At 32.1% G+C, this 23,326-nt stretch overlaps 1 protein-coding gene across 1 annotated transcript in view; it reads right to left on the bottom strand.

Moving 5' to 3' along the window:
- LOC129948200 (ubiquitin carboxyl-terminal hydrolase Usp2) overlaps nucleotides 1-14,244 on the bottom strand; it is a 95,324-nt gene extending 81,080 nt beyond the window's left edge. Inside the window, exon 1 of the mRNA XM_056059083.1 lies at nucleotides 14,101-14,244. The gene's annotated coding sequence lies outside the window, so the exon portion shown is untranslated. The remainder of the gene's footprint in view (nucleotides 1-14,100) is intronic.
- Between the last annotated feature and the right edge of the window lie 9,082 nt (nucleotides 14,245-23,326).

Genomic DNA, 23,326 nt, shown 5'->3' with positions numbered 1-23,326 from the left:
CATAGAGCCTACATAAATCCTTATGCACTGTATAACTATTCATCTGTTTAGCGAATTCTATTAAATAAGACTGAAGGTATTTAAAGCAGTTTCAGAGATCATTACTGTTTGCGATTCGCCAAGTTGACGTTTGCCTTAAACTTCAAAAATTTGTCGAATTGATGTGTCGTTCTACTACAATTGGCGAATGCTCGCCTTTATCTGTCATAATCGGTTGTAATACTTGGTGACTTTGAAAAAATCACAGTTTTTTTTTTAATTCGAAGTAGTTGTCTAAGAACAAATTAAATAATTATTAAATAAATTATAATTACAACTTTTATTGATATGATTAAAAGAACCAATAACGCCCAGTTGATGGAGCTAATGGAGGCAAACCCCGACATTGCCAAGGGTGTCGGGATGTTTGGATCATCCAAAAAAAACCAAACCCAATATTGGGATTCGTTTGCCCTTGAGCTAAACGCATTAGGACCTCCTATACGAGAGAGTAAAGAATATTACATAACAGTTTTAGAAAATAAAATTGTTTAGGTTAGACTGGACTATAAATTAAAACTGAAGAAGAAAATCGCGACAAATGAAATGGATGTTGTCGCAACAGGTGGAGGACCTTTTCTGCAGTTGTCTTTGTCCCCTTTAGAACAGGCAGTTGACAATTTACTTAGTTTACAGCAGGATTTAAATCCAATGGGTAATACGTTTGGAACAAATTCAACTGCAACAGTGGAATAACCTGACTCAAATGATGCAGACATTGAAGTTGAAGATGCTTCCATGGCAATGACACCAGCCCAGTCAATAAAAATCAACGAATGTCGTAGAAGCAGGGGAAAGTTTGAGGATGAACGAGTCAAATTCCTCCAAAAACAAACGAATCATGTAGAGCTAAGATATCTAGCATCAATAAATCTTATTACTCCATTATTGTCACAAGTACTTTACCACCATCGTATTTAAGCTGTAAAACCCTTATCTATTTAAATATTGGTGTTGTAACTGAGCAGGAGCTATTATACGAATGTGAGTTCCGTCTACACATCCAACTATCCCTGATAAGCCTGCTCTTTAAAAAAAAAAGAACAGGATATATCTGCATTGATCCAAACTGGGCAGATTATTGCTTGAAGCAAATTAAGAACTTCGCTTTAAACTACTGAAACTTTAGGTTGGGAGAAACCTAGCTCAAAGTCATTTTCTATACTATTTTGATAATTTCCACATCCGAGAAATCGTAGTGCGCACGCAAGTTTTAAAATTGGTGAAATTGCAGAACTTTGAGTCGTTTGAAATCCTGAACTTATCTGATTTAAAACATATTTGAATGCATGTTTGCTAACCCGAAAGTATTTTATTAAAAACCAAGTTAAAAAATTAAATTTTAGAAAAAAATTCAAAAATCTATCGGGTTGTTTTTGAGAAAATTCGAATTTTCATTTTTTGACTAAAAAATTGTATGGGACGCCTCTGTAAGTTTTGATGTTAAAAGAAAAAAAATGAAAAAAACGCCTAACGCAAATCTGCTCAAAACATTAACTTCCAAGTTTGATTTCAATCGACCCAATGGTTTAGGCTGTAGGAGCGTGGACAGACAGACAAAACAGACCGGATGAAATCGCGGGACCCACTTTTTTCGACTTCTCTACCATCGTAGTATCATGTCGAAGTAAAAGAAAAAAACAATTTACTGAAGAAAAAATTGGCGAGCTTGTGGCGTGGTCTCCAAGATAGTAGCAATTTAACACCTCTGCACTTTTTGGTGGTCTTATGTTCTGCAAACAAGGGTCAAAAATTGGGCCTCACGTCTGGAATTAATTCGATTCAGCCGTGACGGCTGCTTGCACCAAATCACTTTTGAAACATAATTCCAAACTCCTATCATGCCATAACATTAAATTATATTTTTTTTTCTTGAAAACCACAAGTCTAAAAATACAGATTTGCATTTTTGTATGTAACGAATAAACTCAAAAAGTACTGAACTGATAATATTAATATAAAATAATAATTATTTTTTCATTGGAAAGCTGCATAGTCACTAAGTAACATAGGCTGTATTTAGTACTAGCGGCCCGTCCCGGCTTCGCACGGGTAGACATAAATAGGTACAACTCTAATATCCTCCAATAATGTTTGTCCCAGGGACACACTTTTTCCATAATTGGTATCGACTTAAGGAAAGAGTGCTTTTCCTATGAGCAATTGTATCAATCAATACGTTTTGTTGCCGCCTACAAATACCACAGCCAACGTAGTGTACAGGGAGACTTTTAGATACAAAAAAGCAATTTTTTTCCAATTTAGTGATTCATGGTCGTTTTAATTAGCATGCTTATAACTTAAATCACTGTACCTATTTATGTCTACCCCTGCGAAATCGGGACGGGTTGCTAGTATTAAATAAAGATGATTTAAACTTGTTATGCACGTTCCCACTGTACTAAATAAAATATACCTTCATAGCTCCTAGCCTCAATTTTTGTTTAAAAATATTTTTAAATGTCTTAAATTTTATCTCAATAAACAAAAAAACTTCACTAAATTCCAATAATTTTAGATTTTTAATACCCTTGGGTGTTAATGGGTTAATTTATTTGAGTATCCTTTCGTTGAGAACTAAATCATAACGTTTTCATTTTTTTTAATTGTCATTCAGGTTTAATTTTTTGTTCGCACTTACAAAGCCCAGAATACAAACACATTTTAATATACTCGTAAACATGAAAGGAAAAGAGGTTTGCTAAGTCATAATTCATAAAATATAAATTACAAGTTTCTATAACCGATAAAAAGATATTTCTCAGAAATCCATCTCATTTTTTTTTTCAGTTCAGTTTCTTACTAAATTCTCTTTGGGTTTTTTCTTTTTCTTTCTTTAAAAGAAAAAATAAGTTAGAAATATGTCAATCGTTGCAAATGTAAGAATGTAATACACCAACAATAGAATCTATAAGACTTGCAGCGTATGCAAGTCCAAGCAATAGATTTATCTCTCAAGATACATGTTCAAAGATATAAAAATACAAATTTCACATTGTGTGATGTTTTTGTTAAAACTAGAAAAAAGAAAACAACAAATATGTAATATACTTCTAGTTCTCATCTACAAACAGTACATAATATACACTATACATATGTATGTGTGTCGTAATGTCAATTTTTGTAAAACATTTTGTATATACTTTCGTGTGTTTGTACTAAAAGCATGGAATCAAGGTCGATGACAACGACCTTAAGCGACATGGTTTTTAAAATATATAAAGCAAAATGTGTACAATGTATACACAAATCTATGTATGTATATAATGTATGAACACAAAAGCTCTCTCCTTTGCAAAAAAAAACGTGAATGTGTATTTTAAAGATAGATATGGATATACGGACAATAGATACACACATATTTTTTCTAGTTAGTTAAGTACACACACATAATTCACTGGCAGTGTTGCCAAGATGTAAATATTTCTTTTACATTTTATTCAAAAACAACCAGAGTATCGGTTTACGGATTTTTAGCCAAATGTTTTGAAAAATCCATAATGTCCTCTTTATGATATGTACACAAGCAAATTTATGCATTAAAAAACTATGAGTTCTAATTATGTTTTTGTAATATTTTGACAGAAAAATGCACTTTCGACATAAATTTTACAATTTCTTTTGGGAATTTTTGAATGATCTAAAGAAAATCACCAAAAAGGACTAAAATTTTCGAAAAATCGGTTTCTTGCTTTAAATGACCCCCAAGGAACTCAAAAATGAAGTCCCAAATGACGATGGCCTGCGAATACCTTAAAGTCCTCAATTCTCGAAATTAAGAATGTAATATATTGCAAGACTGTTCACGATTTTCTATTATTCAAAACTTCAGACGCGTTTATTTCAATTCTGCATTTCTTAAATAGGCGGGTAACATAACTCGACTTGAAATTTCAGACAGATTTCAACTAAAACCGTTTTTCTAACAATTTTTTGAAAACTATCGCTTTTAATTTCGTTGATATATTGTCCCATATATTTAATAATTGTGTTTATAGTGGAATATTTCCAAACAGCTTAAAAATGGCTGTGAATATACCAATTTTTAGAAAGGTCATTCTAAAAATCTCTCCTTAATGTTTTTTCTAAACTTTTTTAAAAAGCGATGATTCAGAATTGTATCGTATTTGATGAAGTTAACTTTTTTAGTAGAAATCAGTTTGGGTTCAGATCGGGCAGATTAACGGAAGACGCACTTCTTCAATTTTGCAGCCAGGTAAATACCAGTCTTAACAGTAAACAACTCACAGCTGCTATCTATATTGATATTACCAAGGCATTTGATACTGTGGATCATGATCTGTTACTAATTTAACTTGAAAAACTTGGGTTTAGAGGATTCATTCATTTTATTCTTAATATACATATATAATTTCTATCTTCTACCCCGACTTGTTCTTAGGCATTGTAAAAAGTTTGGAGTTAGCAAAAATGTATGCACTCTATCCAACAGTGACCTGAGTTTCAATGTGAGTCTTAACTGCTCCTCTAAATGCTTTACAATCGAGCATGTATCTGAATATAAGTATCTCGGTTTATTGATTGTTAATAATTTTTATTGGAATGCTCATAATTCAAAATTGAAAAAGTATCTTTTGTCTATGACTTTTATATTGTATCATCATAGAAAATTCGTTTCGCAAAAACTCCTTGAAACAGTTTATTATAGATTGGTTCAATAGAAGTTGCAATATGTAGGCTTGTTCATTGGGGAGGTTCGTTTAATTATAATACGCAACCTTTATTGGTTGTACAGATACATATTCTTCGGCTTATCTGGAACAAAAAACGCCGTGAGCATAGTTTTGAACTTTTATTAAAATCAAAGATTCTTCTGCTTAAGCACCTTTATTTTTATAAAGTTTTACAATTTTTTCTTTAGAAGTGGTAACCTTCTTAATTATTACTTAACTTCTTACAGGCTTCGAAGTCAGGAAAGTTTTTTTGATTAAGTACCACCTTACAACAATCGTTGCTTTCTAAACTTTTACTCATAAAACACCCAGAATTGTGAAATTAATAATCTACTTAACATACAAATCTAATTCAAAATTAATACTTTTAAAAATAAAAGAAGCGAAAATACTCGTATTAGGAATTATTATATCTACACTTATTTTACAAATTATGTGATTTAATTTTATTAATTTAATTATTTACTAGAAATGTTATATTATTTATCTTGGAAGTAAAAATCTAAATCTAAAAAAAAATATCTATACAAAAAAATACGTATATCAGATGTTGATATCACGTTTTCTTTAAGCCAGGACAAGACGTCTTTTATCGCTAAAAGTTCCGCCTGGAACACGCTACAATGATTAGGAAGGCGGAATGAGAGACTTAATGTCAGTCGTTCAGAGTACAAACTTCCACCAACCCCTTCTTTTTGAAAAAAAAGGGATACGTCATCGCAAAAACGATACCATCTTGAAATAAAACTTTTAAAACACATTTTTGTAAGCAGTCACTGATTTCCTTTCAGTAATGTCAATTTAGTATTTCTGAAAAATATCCCCAAAAAGTTTATTTTTGTCGACTTCCAGGATTGATTAAGGACTAACTTCTCCTGGATTATTTGCACAAGATTTAATTATTGGTACGCTTTAATGATTCGTGGATTGATTCGTTTATTTATTTTTTTTAAATATATTTTTCAGGCAAGTGCAACCAATAGTGAAATAAAAAACAATTTTTAGATCAAAGAACAAAAAACAAAAAGCTATTTTACTTGTATTTGAATGTTTTAAATATTGCCTTAATAATTAAAAAAGATAAAGTTAATCCAATTTAATATGTCCACATTAAGAAACACAATAAAAGTAAACAAAATCAATGTACTTTCTATTAATCCCTGGTGCAACGTTAAATTGTCGCGTATACAATGGTCAAAATTTAATGAATTTATTTTTTGAGGGTCCAGAAACTACCTAGTCCAGCGATAAGTTCTGTTACATTTCAAGAGCGCAATAAAAAAAAACCTAGTATATTTTATATCATCAAATTTATTTTATTAATTAGTTCATAATATTAGTTTTAAGAAGAAAAAAAAGTTTTAATCAAAATGGCCGCCTTTAACCTTAATGCAGGCTTTCAAACCATGTGGTAATTAGTCTATAAGGGCACGCACTGTGTCGATGGGTATCGATGACGCTGCTGTTAACAAAGCAGCTTTTAGGCTATCCAAATTTTGATGGGGAGTCTTACAGGCCATGTTCTCCAGTTCGGACCAGAAAGTGTAATCCAATGGACTCCCCGACGGCCAATCTCAACTGCAATAAAATCTGGACTATTTGTACTAAGCCACTCTTGTGTCGTTTTGGCCTTGTGTGCTGGAGAAGAGTCTTGTTGGACCCATCTTTCCCCGTTGAAGAGAGTATTTGTTAATCTCTTGACAACACCCTCGAGAACATTCTCCTGATACGCTTATTCACCGGCTTTCACGCCTTTTCCTCAAAAGTGCAGTGATGTGACACCTTTATGGGAAACCTCCCACCAAACGATTACTGAAGCGGGGTGATGTCCACGCTGAACCCTTAGAACAACTTTTTTTGCTTTTTGGATGATGTCGCATAAATTTTATCATTTTGTTTGTTATAAACTTCTTCTTTGTAAAGATTTTTTCATCCGTAAACAAGATATTTGTATGTCCATTAACCGCGTGCCACTGCAAAAGCATTTTGCTTCTTTCAAGTTTTATTTTTTTAAGTCTTGGAGTTAAAAGATGTCCTGTTGTTGGCCGATAGGCTTTCATATGAAGATCATCTCAGATCAGCCTTGACATGGATCTGGCGGATATATCCAATTCTCTGGCCATGATCTTCTGCTTCCGGACGATTCCTACGAATTCGTTCAAGCACGGCTGTTACTTTTGCGCTCGTTCGAGAGATGCGTGGACGACCACTTATTGGTCTGTCCTATATTCTTGATAGTTCATCAAAACGTTTTATAGTACGATACACACACATTCGGTTTTAAAAGTTCGAAAATTTGATTTGAATTTTTTCCACACTTATAATATGTAATGCGATTATCGCGACTCGATTTTCTTTAACGCCCATATCCATTCCGATTAAAAGCTGAAACCAAACAAGCTTCCATTCTTTACTTATAAGAAGATGATGTGTTTCGAAAAAATAGTTAACGGCACTATTCCTAGTGCGCTCTTGAAATCGTGTAACAGAACTTATATTGTAGTATTTGAAAGAAAATTGTAATTAGCCAGTAGATATTGGTCTTTTTACTGTTTGTTTAAAGTTAATAATATTAATCAGAATTATAAAACAGGTATTTAAACTCTTGAAGAATTGTATATTTTCCAAAATAAATAGAAACTGATTTTGATATATAAATTATAGTCAATAAAAGTTTTTCTTTTAAACGAGCATTGAAAGAAAGATTTGTGGTTTTACCTATCTGTTATTGATTCTACTGCCGATAAAACAAGTCTAACGAAATTTGCAAATTTCTGTTTCCAATTGAAAAACGGTATTTGCTTTAGAGATAATAATAATAGATATAGATATCTTGCAAAGTATACTTTTCGTATTTAAAATTAAAAAAATAATGTATGTTTTATCTATAAGGAAATATAATCTGACGCAAGTGACTTTAGATTTGATAAGGCTAAGTGTCGTTTTAATCAGGTTCCTAAAATACCTTGAAAGTATTTATGGCAATTTTTTTTCTAACGAAAAGAGAATCTCATCAGTTGTTTGAATGTTATGCAATTATTTTAAATAAAAAAAACTAAGCATAACTCCAGATTATAAATAAAATGAAATTTATGAACTTGCTCATGGATTCAAAACTACATAAACAGAAGTAATTGATTTTTTTTAAAGTAATGTACAAAGAGTTGTACAACAATACTTAGCACATAAAAAGGCTTTGTAACTAAAGGTAGTTGGTCTTTCTTTTTGTTTTAACATGGATGTTCACAATTGGTTGCAAAGATTTTTGACTAAGGTCTTTTTTTAAAGTATTGTTAGGTTTTTGTTGGTTCTAGAAACTTTGAAAACCTTATGATTAAAATAATCTATTTATAAATAATAAAACGTTTGTATGATTTATAAGCTGCAAGCTGTTCTTTTACAACAAAATATCTTAATAATATCTTTTATAGCAAGATAATGCCTTCCGCAATAATTAAGGCCAGTTTTATGTCAAAAGATGTTTTAATTTAGCAAAGAGCACGCCAGATTGTCTACTTAGCGCATTTAGATTGAGAGTTTCCAACATGCATAATAAAGATTGCCAAAAGTTATAGCTCTGTTTGCTATTCAAAGGGAGAGTCTTTGGTTCGAGAAGTAAAAGGAACTGGCTGAATATTGTGATATGAATTTTACCATCAGTCATGTAATGGAATCGATGCCGAAAATGCACACAATCAACACAATTTTTGTGAAGGAAATTATTTTAAGATTGACTCTATTCAAAAATTAATAACAACTATGTTTAAGATAAGAGGAGAGTTGGTAAGATTGAACTTCATTCCTCACCGAGACGATTCTTCGATAATTTGCACGCTTTGGTGAGAGAAGATATTATGCATTTCATTGGAAAGTTTCCAATTTTCAAAGAAGTGAGAAAAGACTTCCTTGGAAGTGATGTATTAAGCGATATGATGGCGATGTAACACAATTTTACGGTCAAACTTCCTTATAACAAACTACTTCATAACGAAGATCTCTCTATTACGAATTGCTTTTGAGTACACATCTTTTTGGTTACATTTTTGTTGTGTTTTGATCTCCTTATAATGAATTTCCATAAAACGAATTTTTCTCTGTCACGAAAAAATGTTGTTGCTGGAAATCCAAATCTCATACGTTTTTGTTTCTACATGACACATTTTCTTTTAAAAACAACAGCAAGCAAGCATATGTTCAGGCTTCAGTGAGTATAATTAAAAATGTCTCGAAGTAGCATTTCTCTTGAGAAAAAGTTGCTGATAATCCGTGAAGTTGAAGAACGATTGACTAAAAAAACAATCATTGCTATTGACGTGTTTCGAACCTTGAAGAGTATCGTACCAACTAATTTATTTGAATCTCTCAAATTATTAGACGATTTCGTTGAAAAAGAAAAAAAAATCATTGCTATTTACGTGTTTCGAACCTTAAAGAGTATCGTACCAACTAATTTATTTGAATCTCTCAATTTATTAGACGATTTTGTTGAAAAAAAAATGGAAGAATGTTTTGCAAACTAAAATCACTGACTTCTTTAAATAAACGTAAAAAAAAAACAAAAAAATTCTGTGTAACGAATTTTCTATATAACAAAATAATTTTCTGGTCCCGGCAAATTCGCTATAGGGAAGTTTGACTGTACTTCGATTATCAAAAACAAATATCTCATATTATCCAAGTAAATGGTAAAGCATTCTACATTCATGTAGTGCGACTAAAAAAAGAATCTCTGTACTTTACTGTACGTCCAAAATTGGGCTCAATGGTAAGCTGGTGTGCATTCCTAAAAGAACGGGTAATACGGTTAAATTGTTTGAGGGGAGGAATGCAACTGACTATTTCACTATAACACTGTTTATGAAAATAACGATAAAATAATCACAGGCATGAAACCTTGCGACGGTGCTCGAGAGATACAAAAGTTTCAGTTAGACAATGGTCACCTATCATTTTTAGAGCTCTCTGTCTAGGAGACGCAAGTAGGTTATAGGAGCAACTTTCGGACGAATATAGGCTTTATAAATTATAGCCAGATCAGAAGGGCTATAAAACTTCTTGCACCTTCGGAGAAAATCTAAACACTTAGCAGCATTTTTGGCGATGTGAAATATGTGATCACTCCACATCAAGTGGTTTGTAATGCACAATTCTAGGACTGAAGACTGTTCAGTCTCCTCGATGCAAGTACCACCCATGGATAGTGGCATTGGGAGAAGGTTACGCTTTTGTGATAGTAGACAGCATTGAGTTTTCGAAGCAATAAATTTTACACGGTTTTTGATTCCCCATTGGACAATGCTGTCAAGATCAGAATTTAATGAGCTCATCATAAGCTGCCGTTGGTAGTCCAAGTCCGAAGCACAAGGATGTGAATCTAAAAAGGAATATGAGAAGCTGAGGGTAGTGTCATCAGCGAAACAATTAAGTGGGTAAGAAGTTTCAGACAAAATATCATTTATAAAAATAAGGAAAAGTGTCAGAGACAAAACGGAGCCCTGGGGCACAGCAGCGTTTATTTTGTGTACATCAGATTTGAAACCGTCCAATACTACTAGAAATGAATGGTCCGAAAGGTAATTTCTAACCCAACGAAGAAGGGGTTCATCAATACCAAATGCACGCATTTTCAATAAGAGGGCTTGCTGCCCAACTCAATCAAATGCCTTTGAAATACCAAGTGCAATAATCTTACTTTCTCCAAAACGATGTAAAGGTTTGTTAAACTGTTCGGTGAGATAAATTATGAGATCACCAGTGGATCTATTGCAACGAAAGCCAACTGCCGGTCATTAAGAAGCTTCCGTTCTTTAAGATATTTCTTAAGCTGAAAACTAACCAGCGTTTCCATGACTTGGAAAGAAGGGATGTACATAAGTGCAATTGGACGATAGTTAGATGGTGAGGATGATTCGCCTTTTTAAGGGACAGGTTGGACAAATGCAGTTTTCCATCCACTCGGAAAGAGACCTTTAGAATAGGACAGATGGAAAAACTTACGCAGTGGTTTTGCCAGCGTTGAAGAACACCTTCTCAGAACAATAGCGGTGTACTATCCGGGACAGCGGATTTGTGAATGTCAAGATTTTTAAAAACTCTAGTAACTAAAGAAAATTCGTCCCATGTACATAAGACTTTTTAAAATGAACTAAGTCTTAAATCATTGGGTAGGTTCAGACAACATAAGGAATTCATTCGCAGTCAAATTTATTCTTTGAACGTACATTTTGACCAAGGCAACTAGTAAGTTTTTCAAGTGTCATGAATTAAATATTTTGAACTTTATTTCACTTCATGGTTAAAAAAATATTTAAAAAAATTATTGACTGCAAAATACTGCTCAGGTAAGCTATAAGTCTATCACAATTTGTGTTTTGTATTGTAAGAAAATATTATTTATTTCTTTTCCAAATTAACAAGGAACCCTTTTACAGATAGCTTTAAATGAAGTTGTGCAGAAAATAAATTAGTCACAGAGTAGAGTAATAAATTTCAGCTTTCAGTTGAATGAAAAAAACATGATCAACTGTCATTTTGATAGAAGTAGACTTGGCTTAATAGTTAGGGAGATTTTTCTACTTTCTAGTTTTCCGTCTTTCCATCAAAGCTGCCTTAATTGGAAGGTCATTTTGTGGCAGCTAGACAGTCAGATACTAGAAATTTGCCTAAATTTCAAGTCCCTTATGTCATCTGAACCTGCCTATTACAAATTTATTTATTTCCTGTTGTTGACGAAAAAAAGTGTACTTAGATTACTTCAAAATTGATCCCTTTAAGGGGGTCATCCCATGTGATGGGTTCAAAAAATCGATTTTATTCATAAACTGCTAGTTTAATATGTCTAGAAAACGGTAGTAAAGAGATTTTTCAAAATTCGAGGTCGTTTTAAAGGTACAACTTCGGGCTGTTAAAAAAGATAAAACAAATAAAGGAATCGGTGGAAAAGGACCAGGTAAATTTACTGATCTGATAAAGTTATTCCGGAAATCTTTATTGAAGGTTTTGAAGCTAATTTGAAAGTAATGTCGGTTATGGGTTGCCGCGAAGCCCATGCTCACGTTAAGAAACGTTATGAAAAGCGATTCTCACGTTCTGAGTGATGCCATTAAACAAGCCAGAATTAATTCAAGAGCTTAACAGTCTGCTTTGAAAGAGTTTCAAGAAGAAGAAAAAGGAATACTCTATGGACTACGCATCGCCGATTGAAAGGTAAGTTGATATTTTCATAGTTAAGAGGACTTAAAACTTTAAACGAGTTTTTCTTAAAACTGTGTTTTTTTAAACTTTCTTCCATCGTATCTCAAAAACGGCTTTACCAAATGACTTGAAATTTGATGGGTTGGATTCAGCACATGTAAACGCATGAATTGAACTGTCGACAAGCAAAACTTCCATAAATTTTGTTTTTTATAGTAAAAAATTAGCGACTTTTTTTCAAATGTCTCCCAAAAGTCCAATTTTTGGTGTATTCATTAAATGATAGTTCATTCCATGCATTTAGGGGTACAGATTAAAACGACGTTTACTTTGTTTTAGATAAGCCAATCAGCAGAATCGTGGAGGAAGTGCGAGCCCATTTTTTCGAGGTGGAGTTGTTCACGCCGGTGTAACTCGTGTTCTTTACAATATTTTTAATTCAAATTTCATATTTATGCTTTCAAACTATGTTAATAAAAACTTCATAAATTTGTATCTATTTACTGGTCGTAAAAAAATCCTAAAGCTTCCTTAAAATACAGGCCGTCACATGGGTTGACCCCCTTAAATGATGAGTTCTTTAGTATCATATTCCTTCATAAACCAACATTTGATCTATTTTGCTTCCACTAAATAGTTGTTGCATATGGTCATTAAACTCATAAACGAACTAAACATTATTCAAATGGCAACTCTGCTCGATTACATACTGATGAAAAAAAAATCGAATATTTCAAAGCCAAATTGCAAAAAATCAATGAACCAGCTTCCTTCCTTTTTCTAAATCTCAACGAACAGAAACAGACACATGAGACATGATACATGAAGAACATCGTTATATGGACGTTTTGTTGTTTGTGTCATCGACGTCGAAGTCGTTGTTGATGTTGATGTCGATGTCGTTGTCGACATCGTCGAGGTCTTCGTCATAGTCATCGTTCCTGTACTTGTTCTTGCCTCATACTCATCCACAATATACCTAAACGGCTACTGCTACGGCTAAATTGCTGTAGGCTGTTAGATATGTCAGGTTGGTTTTATCTGTTTGTTTGTTGGTTTACTCTCTGATTAGTAGATGGAAAGCAAGGAAGGAAGGTATGTGGGTAGATATTCCAACAACAACAACAATGAATCTATTTTAAAGGTCATAATTTTTATAGTAAAACAACAAAAATACATTTAATTCGAATTCGAACCTATTCCGTTTCCTTTTTCGACCCGATCCGATTCGACTCGATTCAAAAAGGAAAACTAAACTTTGAAAAATTCTGCATGTAGGTAGCCACATTCTCGTATATGCACAATAATAATAATTATTATGGCAACCAAAGAAAAACATTTTTCCGAATGAATTATAGGCGTATTGTATATTCGTAGGTACATATATATTTTTCTTAAATTTATTTTATTTTATTATATATCTACTTTTTGTTTTTTTCTTTCTCAGTCAAACTGCGGTACATTTTTATTTTATATCACTTTCGTGGCCCGAATAGTCTGAGTGTGATGTTCGGTCGGTGGGCTAATTTTAGGTTTTCTTCTGCTAATTTTCGCGACGAAGGCAGGTAGAAGGTAGATAGTACATTGTTTTACTTTCGAACGTTTTTTCATACAACTGATTTAGGTAAGAAAAACTGACAAAAAAAATAGCCACCACTCTAGGAATCGAAATGAAAAACGAAGAGAAGGCCTAAAATCGATCAAACAATTTTACAAACCACAAACGTCTACGTCTACGTCGTCAACGTCAGTCACCGCCACCACTGATTCTGGTTTTATCACGGACGAACGACAGACAAATTTATTCTCAAACTTAATTACGACAGCGACAGGCACAGGACAGCCCAATAAGAATTTAGCCTTCGTGCTTCATCTCATCATCAACGTAAAGAGAAGATATTCTTCTTTCTTTAAATTCTTATTAACATAGCACTCTTTTATTCAAAAACCAATTTGAATCATTTTTTTCAATTTTTTCGCAAAAAGAATCTTCACCCAAATTTTGATGAACGAAAAACTAGGTCGCACTCAAAAAAATTTTTCTTTTTGAGAAAAAGAAAATATACATAGGTACGTTTTACGTTTCTTATTTCTTTTTTTTCACGGTCGTTTTATTTGGATGGGAAACTCACAGGTTAAATATTTAATTGAATTAATTTGAAAGGACACTTACATATTTTAATTATATAGCAATATTTAAGTTTTAATTCGTTTATTTTTGCCTTTTTTAGCGGAAATTATAGCACATAAAACTTTGCACTTGGGAAACGACGTTCGTCTCCTCCACTTCCATTTTTTTAGTGAGAAAACGAAAAGCAGAAAATAAAAGCACACAAGTGAATTGGTATAAAATGAGGCGAAAAGGCGAAATGGATGAAGTTTCGCTGAAAGTAACGTTTGATGACAGTGATTTTATTTTTTTTAGGGCGAATTCGATGTTTTTGCAATTTGACAGGTGGATCTTTTTTGTTGGTGGAGCTGAAGGCGAGTTCGCATTGTGTATATGATAAAGAAAGCGTTCAGCTTTTACCATACAAGTAAAAGAAATAATGGCTCGATTTCAAGAACTTAATTATTATATTATCTTTTTGTGTTTGAAGAGCGTTTTAAAATGCTTTTTTAACCAGGGTTAATGTCGTCCAAAATGGTTTTGGGTAAAAGAAGAAATCAGAATCAACTAATTTGATATGCGTAAGGTGATAGTCAAAAATGACAGGTTAATAGGGGACAAAAATGTGCATAGTAATTTCCCAATGAATATGTGATTTCTCTCTCAATATAAATAGAGTTACTATTCTTATTGGAAACTGTTCAATCCAATTAAATTTATGTGGTTTTCTATTGAACGAAAATATTGATGTGCCGTCGACGGGCCGGCAATATTTTTTCTTAAACGTTTTCCATTGGGAAAAGTATTGATGTTTTTTCCCGACGAATTGATTCGTTTAGTTTAATCACCTTACATTAGGGATGCCAAACGTCCCGCTACGCGTGGGACTGTCGCGGAAAACCGTCTTTGCCCCACAAGTGTCCCGTGGCAAAGTTTTGTCTCGCGAAAATACCCTTTTCCATTGTTTTTGTTTACAGTTTTTCTTTCTTCAGCTTGTGGCATTTTTTCGTCGTGCTCTGGTTTATAATTTGTTGGCTGTGAAAAGAAGGTTCTTGCAATTCTTGTAAATTCGCCATATATCTCATAGAGGAGAGAATGATGTTAAGCGACATCAGCAAACGCAACGCCACACAAATTTTAATGAGTGCAACTCCCAAAACCATCCTTGTCTCAAATTTTGTTTGCAAAGATACTAAAGAAAAGAAGGACACAAGTGAAGTTGATGGAACGTTAGTAAACCACACTGTAAAACACTCACATAGCTACTTATGTCGTGTTTATTCAGCGATTCCAAGATAGCATTAATAATATCGTGCGGGAAAACAAAATGTACTAAAATTGCAAAAAATATCTTGGCAAAAAGATGATTATTGCGATTTGACGAAAGACTCAAATAAACCATTTTCGATTGGGACTGATGCGTCCAATAAAGGAAACATTAAAACATTTCCGTTAATTGTAAGATATTTTAAGAGTAGTCATGGTGTCTGCTCCAAGTTATTAAACTTTCATAATTTGAATCTCTCAAAAGAGTAATTATATTATCCAGTTTATGTGTTAAAAACATAACAGCATTTTTAGCTGATAACATATGAAAATTTTGGTAAATATCAATCCATTTTCACGGAATTCAAAAAAGAAAATAGTTTTATTACTATTATATATATATATATATTATAGTTTATAATGAATTTAGTTCAAGCACTAAAAACGTTTCCAAACCTAAAGAGTTCTGAAAATGGTGCGATGAGAAATGGTCCGAGCTTTTAAGACATGTTCCTACTCATTTCTTGTCGTTAGTTCCTGCCGTGACAGGCTTCTTAAATATTACAGATCAGTTAAATGTTATTTTCTTTCACAAAAAAAGTTCCACCATATTTAAATTGTTTTTGTAATTCGAAATAGCTGAAGCTTATTTAGCTTTTATATCCCATGTCGGTGGAATTTTTAATAATGCAATAATAGTTCTTGATAGCGAAGACACATCCATTGTTAATTTATATGAGATAATGAATGACCTAAAAAATTAACTAAAGAAAGAAAGAGAACATAAGTTTTTTGGAGCCTTATCTCGCTCTGTGTTACTGAAATGAAATAATTATCAAATTGTAAGACAATTTTTCAAAGAAATTGATGCATTTTATGAGAATCCGTCCATACTTGGGTAAACTTTATTTGAAAGAATTTTCAGTTCAATGAAAAATTTTTGGTGGGAAGAAAGAAATAAAATAACAATGTCTGTGTTAGAAGCAGAGCTTGTGATAAAGCAAAATTTCAATACGTCTTGTAAAGAATTCTGTTTAAAACGAAATAATTTCCTAAATTACATCAGTTTAAATTGTTTATTTGTTATATTTTATAGTTTTACGTATCTGTTTTTTTTTGAAGAATGTTAAGTTTCTATTTATTTATTTAATTACACTAAGGAAGTAAATCAATATATGTATGTTGGAATAAAAGAATTTTTTAAACTAAAGAACTGTTTTGTTTTTCATTGACTTACATTTTTTTGTCCACAGAAAATTTTCAAATTTGACATCCCTACCTTACAAAGACGGGAAGGAATAGTCATATTTGGCTTTTAGAATCATTAATCACCTTTGCCGATTCCGATGACTTGAAATTTTTCAAATCTGACATCCCTACCTTGCAAAGATGGGAAGGAATAGTCATATTTGGCTTTTAGAATCATTAATCACCTTTGCCGATTCCGATGACTTGAAGTCTTAAACATGGGCGCAGCTCATCAGCAATTTAACTAGACCCTGCAAAAATCATAAGTCATAAGTTAAACAACTTTTTATTCTCTAAAGCATTCCAACAGTTTGTCTTAGGTCTAGTTTGTCCACAATGGGTCGAGTCTTAAACCAAAATTTCAAAGGCTCCGGTTCAAATCGAATATTATCGTATTGTTTAATAGGAATTTTGGTTAACTACAGTATTGGCGTATATATGAGATGGGTTAATCATTGATCAAAGATAAAGTAATCTTAAGTATTAAAATAACTTTTCAAAATATTGTACATTAAAAGTACCATTTTTTAAGATACCTAGGAGGTATCCACTTATTTCAGTGCCACAGTGTACAAGGTAAACAATTTGGTCTACTTTGTGCCAAAAAGTTAAAAAAAAAACACGATTATTCCGATTCAACTAATTCATTAAATCGAATTGTAAAAAAATCAAATTTTCATATTGTTAAGCCAAATTTTTCTCAACCATGATTATATTTGTTATTATTGGTACAAAATTATTACAAAAAAAATATACTCTGACACTAAGCTTTCCAATGATACACCTACACTTGTGACCACATTTAGAAACGGGATATTGTTAATATTTTCATCAATAAGATTTTTTTTAAGCACCAATGTGTTTAACTAGTACCGTTAGTCGATAATGGCTGACATGTGTGTTCCAATCATGTGTTTTCCTGAAGGCGGGAAGTTGTCAAAATGTGGTTATTTTTGGGAATTCATTTAAAGTTGACATTTTTGCTGGACACAAAATTAGAAACGACAACTAGAATCAGTGAATTTGTTTTAAATTCGGTTTTTAATCGATGTAAGTTGATTGTTTTCATTATTTTTAAAATATTAATTATAATACAGTGAAAAAAAATGGATAAAAATAAATCGTGCATGATATGTAGAATCAGCAAGGCCGATCCTTTCTTGATTCTGGTAAGATAAAAGTTATTGTTGCGCCCTAAATTGGTCGAGAACTGTCAGCTAGAACCACATGTGTCAAAAAAACCTTCAGGCGCGATTGAATTTCGCTAGACTCTTCTCAAATAAAACCTTACAGTTTTGGAAAAAAAATACTCTGGAGTGATGAATCTAAGTTCAATTTGTTTGGGTCAGGCGGTAAAGTGTACGTTAGACGTACACTAAAGACACAAAATACACGCTGAAGACCGTGAAAAATGGAGGAGGAAACATAATGGTTTGGGTGCATTTTCTTGGAGTGGTGTTGGTCCATTAGTAAGGATTAACGGTCGAATGGATCAAGATGTTTATAAAGGCATACTGGAGAATGTCATGGAGCCTTCTTTCGCACACATGAACATTAGTTACTTTTTTCACCAGGACAACGATTCACAGCACACTGCACTTATTGTGAAGCAGTGGTTTGCAGATACAAAAGCCAGTGTTTTGGATTGGCCCGCGCGAAGTCCGGCCCTGAATCCGATTGAAAACTTATGGGCAGACGTCGAGAGAGGATTAAAGTCCAAAAAATCTAAAAATTCGGACGAGCTTTTCCAAATCATTAAGGAGGTCTGGAAGGGTATACCACTATCAAGATGCCGCACTTTGGTTGAAAGTATGGAAAGAAGTTGACTGCGGTTATACAAAGTAAAGGATTCCCTACAAAGTATTAATACTTAATTTATGTTAAATTGAAGACTTTTTAAGAAATATCATTTTGCATGTTCTGTTTCTAATTATACGGCCACACACAATTTGAATTATATACCTACATGTTTATTTTTTATATTTGATATTGTCTAGCTTTTTTCTTGCATTAATTATTTAATGTGTAAACCTGAAACCCAGAAATTTGACTGAATTAAAGCAGTCGATCAATCTTTCAGGCTATAATGATCAGGTGTGGGTGAGCATGGAGGTTATTAGCGGTCTATCATCTTTAAAAGCAATCAAATATTTGAAACACAATTGGTGCGTGACCTTGTATTTTAATTTATTAACTTCCCATAGGAAGTTATTGTAATGGGTTTGATTTGTCAAGTTGAAAATTTTGACATTTCTCGACGTTTCAGGGCCCTTATTATGAATTACGAAACGAACGGCAGAAAAAACGAAACTCGAAGAAACGAAAGTCATGGTGAAGAGCGATTATAAGATACGAAAATAGAAAGCAAAAAAAGTTGCCAGGCAAAAACGAAAAATGATAATTTTTTAAAGGAACAACTAACTTCACTCCTATTAACAAATGTCAAAATATAAATAAAGTCGAGGAAGTTTCAAAAATAAATGTAATTTGCATAAATTCTATAAAATGTTTTTTCACTGCGACTATTTCGTTGAAAGCAAAGATGAATCCCAAACTAACGAAGAAGAGGAAATGCGTATAAAAAGAAGAGTTTTAAGAGATTCATCGAACCCAATGAGCCTTCCAAGTTCTTATCAGTCAAAGCCTTCCAAAGAATTTTGGATTTGGCTTGGCTCGTCGGCAAGTAATTTTTTGCTATGTTTGGATTGGTTTCCATAAAAGCTACCAGCAAATCCAACTGCTTAGCATTAGTTGTAGGCCTAGAAGGTTAGAAATAACTTATTTGTATGTTTTTGACAATTTTATTTATTATTTACTTGCATTTTTTTGCGCACTTAACAAAACAAAAACCAACCAAACAAAAAAATAAATGACATTTGACATCTACCCCCAAAACGAAAGCTTAAGGCACTCGTAAATAAAAATACGAGTATCGTCATTTTTACGATTCTCGTTTTTCTTAATCGCAATTTGACGATTAAGTGTCACTACAATCGTTTTTTCTAATCGCAATTTAACGAATAAGCGTTATTTTGAACGAGTTTCGTTTTTCATAATAGCCCCCCAGGGTCCTTAGAGTCGAAATAAAAGATTTTTAGAAAGATGTCTGTGCGTGCGTGTGTACGTACGTTCGTACGTCCGTACGTCCGTACGTCTATACGTCCGTACGTCCGTACGTTCGCAACGATATAGCTGAAGAACCAGAAGAGATATCGACTTCAAATAAATTTTGTTATACAGATAATAAAGCAGAAAGATGCAGAAAGGGCTCTCAAGAAAATTGCGTGGGTGGTTTTTTTTACCATAGCAGTTTAAAAAAAAGTGAACATTTTGGTTAACCCTAAATATCTTACGAACCAAAAACGCTAGAGACTTAAATTAAATTTTATATAATAAACTGTAACGTGATCTCAAAGATGTATATTTTTTGAAAAAAATCAATATAACAGTTTTTTTTATAAATCAAAAAAACTGAAAAAACAAATTTGTCACCTCCTAAATTTAGCGACTTACATGTGATTTCATCTCCAAAACAATTTTGAGCAACGGAGAATAATGTTTTTGAAATTTGATAAAATTTTGAGAAAAATCGAATAGACAGTTTTTTTTATAAAAAATAAAAATCTAAAAAAACTTTACTAAAAGTTGGTAACAATTGAACATCGATTCAAATATCTTTTCAAAAACTTGAAATTTAGGCTTCGAACTTATTTTATCTTATAAAAAATATTGTTGTCAACATTCAGTAAAATTTTGAGAAAAATCGAATTGACAGTTTTTTTACAAAAAATAAAAAACCTAAAAAAAATTAATAAAAGTTGGTAAAAATTGATTTTCGAATCAAATATCTTTTCAAAACTTTGAGATATTGGCTTTAATTTACTTTTATCTTTCAAAAAATATTGTTGTCAACATTCAGTAAAATTTTGAACAAAATCGAATTGACAGTTTTTTTATAAAAAATTAAAAACCGAACAAAAATTAACAAAAGTTGGTAAAAATTGAATATCGATTCAAATATCTTTTCAAAAACTTGAAAGTAAGACTTCAAACTTATTTTATCTTATAAGAAATATTGTTTTAAGCATTCTGAAAGATGTTGAGAAAAATCGAATTGACAGTTTTCTTACAAAAAATAAAAACCTTAAAAAAATGTATAAAAGTTGGCAAAAATTGATTTTCGACTCAAATATCTTTTTAAAAATTATAGATATTGGATTTTAACTACTTTTATCATTCAAAAAATATTGTTGTTAACATTTAGTAAAATTTTGAAAAAAATCGAATTGATAGTTTTTGTACAAAAAATTAAATACCTAAAAAAACATTTAACAAAAGTTGGTAAAAATTGATTTTCGACTCAAATATCTTTTCAAAACTTTGAAATATTGGCTTCAAACTAAGTTTATCTTATAGAAAATATTGTTTTCAACATTCGGTAGAATTTTGAAGAAAATCGAATTGACGGTTTTTTTACAAAAAATAAAACTCTAAAAAAAACAATACTAAAACTTGGTAAAAATTTAATTTCGACTCAAATAGCTTTTCAAAAATTAAAAATATTGGCTTCAAACTTATTTTATTTTACAGAAAATATTGTTTTCGATATTCAGTGATTTTTATATAAAAATGCAACAGTCCGTTTTTTCATAAAAAATAAAATCTATAAAAAATAGTACGCAAATTTGGTAAAATTGATACTAGTACATATAGACAAACTTTTAACCAAGACAAATCGACAGACGGGATGGGAAGTTATCAGTGTGGGTCGCATCCCAGCCTCTTTTTTCAAATTTTTTTTCGACTCGAATATTTATTTTGTCTTATAATTTTTTTTATTAAATAATAAATAATAAAAAAAAATAATAACTTGGGTTTTGTTTATAAACAAAATAAATTCTACCAAAATTGACACACTAAAGTTTAACGTCCAGAATATATAGACAACAAACAGTTTAAAGTTCAATATTATTGATTGCATACCAAGTTCTTTGATGATAATAATCATTTTAAGGGACATAATGGAAGGAATCAGTGTTTGCCGCATTCTAGCCTCTTTAATTATTTGACTAGGCTTAGAAGAGTAGAAGGGTACATTGCATAATATTGTTTTTGAAATATGTTCTTAAAAAAATTGGCTGGTTTTTGAAAGGAATAAGGTGAAAGTCCCAACAAATTTTTGTATCTTAAATGTTGTTTTGAATCTATTTGTATGAGCCATGATCTGATACAAATTTTAGACCTAAGAAATCTCTGGCGTATCTTTCACTAACATTGCCCTGCAATTTGTTTCAGTCGTTGTAATCAATTTTTGAACAAAATATATTATTTTTCATTACCTTGTTTAATTGTGGAAGTACCAAAATGTCTTTAAAATTTTTCTAAGAGATTGTGTTTTAGTTAGATAGAAATCCAACTCTCTGGATCTGTTTGGACTACAATCGTCGAAGATTTGTTTGAATGGTTGATATGCAATTTATTTTCTATACATACAGTGGCAAGCAAAACTGGTCGGATGTTTGTCAAACCTAAGTTCATATTGCTGTTAAACTTGTAAAAATTACTAAATTTGTTTCCGGTTTTTAATTGTTAACTCTTTGTTAAAACAAACATAAAAACAGAAATTTCTTACAAAAAACAAAAAGAGTCAATGCGTCCAGTTTTGTACGCAATACTCAGCTTACAAAAAATAACGATTTCAATAGAATTTTAGTACTTGGGCCAGAGACCCTATCTTTTTAAAACAATTTTCACTCTTCTTAGCATACTTTCCACTAATTTTTTAATTGTTGTGTTTGGTATATTGGTCCAGGCAACTTGACCGATCTCATAGCTCGTTCAAATTATTCAGAGGCAAATCGTGCTGACACAATGATCTTTTAACAATTGTACACAAATTCCCAATTGGATTGATATCTTGGCTTTGTGCAGGCCCTTTTAATGTTTTAAATGGATGGTTTTCAGGCTGCTCTTTCACTATTTTGGAGATATGCCTGGGGTCTCCCTAATGTTGGAATACAATTTCCTAAATTGGATACACACACTGATCAACAAACTCAGGCAATATGTTTGCAAAATATTAAGGTAGCCTTACTTCTTCATTATTCCTTCTACTTTATGGATAGGACCGACTTGCCACGAAGTGAAACTTGCCCACGCCATTATAATACCTCCACCATGTTTCATAGTTTGTTTGACTTGGTGTTGCTGAAGCTCCTCACCGGGTCGGTGCCAATAATAAGACTTACAATCCGATTGATCATCGTTTCATCAGACCATATAATACGTTTCCAATCTTCAACATGCCAGTTTTTGTGTTCTATACAAAACTGTAATCGAGCTGATATGTTTTTTTTTGGGGCGATTAACCCCATTCCTTTCAATGCTCTTCTGGCTGTCCATTCGCTTGTTGGTTTGTTAATGGCCAGTGTAGCATCTTTATGTGTTAACTAGGAGCTTTAACGAAGCAACCGTTCCATTTCACGAGTTATTATCCGTCAGAATTCTTGGTCGTCCTCCTAAATTACCCGGAGACTAAAAATTATTTGTTTTATAACCGCTTATTTTCATTTGTCTCCTGAAGTGCCCTTCCGTTAATTGTTGTTCTATCTATATTCTGATGAAGTGCTCTCTCTTATATTTGGCAATATCTTTCTGTAATACAGCCACAGAATTCCAGCTAACTGCTAATAGTTATAATTAAAACACCAACATCATTCCCTTATAGTTTCTTTTCTGTATTTATATAACTATTTTATAAAATATTAATTTCGTT

The sequence above is a fragment of the Eupeodes corollae genome, chromosome 2, assembly GCF_945859685.1.
Source record: "Eupeodes corollae chromosome 2, idEupCoro1.1, whole genome shotgun sequence".
Classification (NCBI taxonomy): Eukaryota; Metazoa; Arthropoda; class Insecta; order Diptera; family Syrphidae; genus Eupeodes; species Eupeodes corollae.
This window is presented reverse-complemented; position numbering and strand designations above follow the sequence as displayed.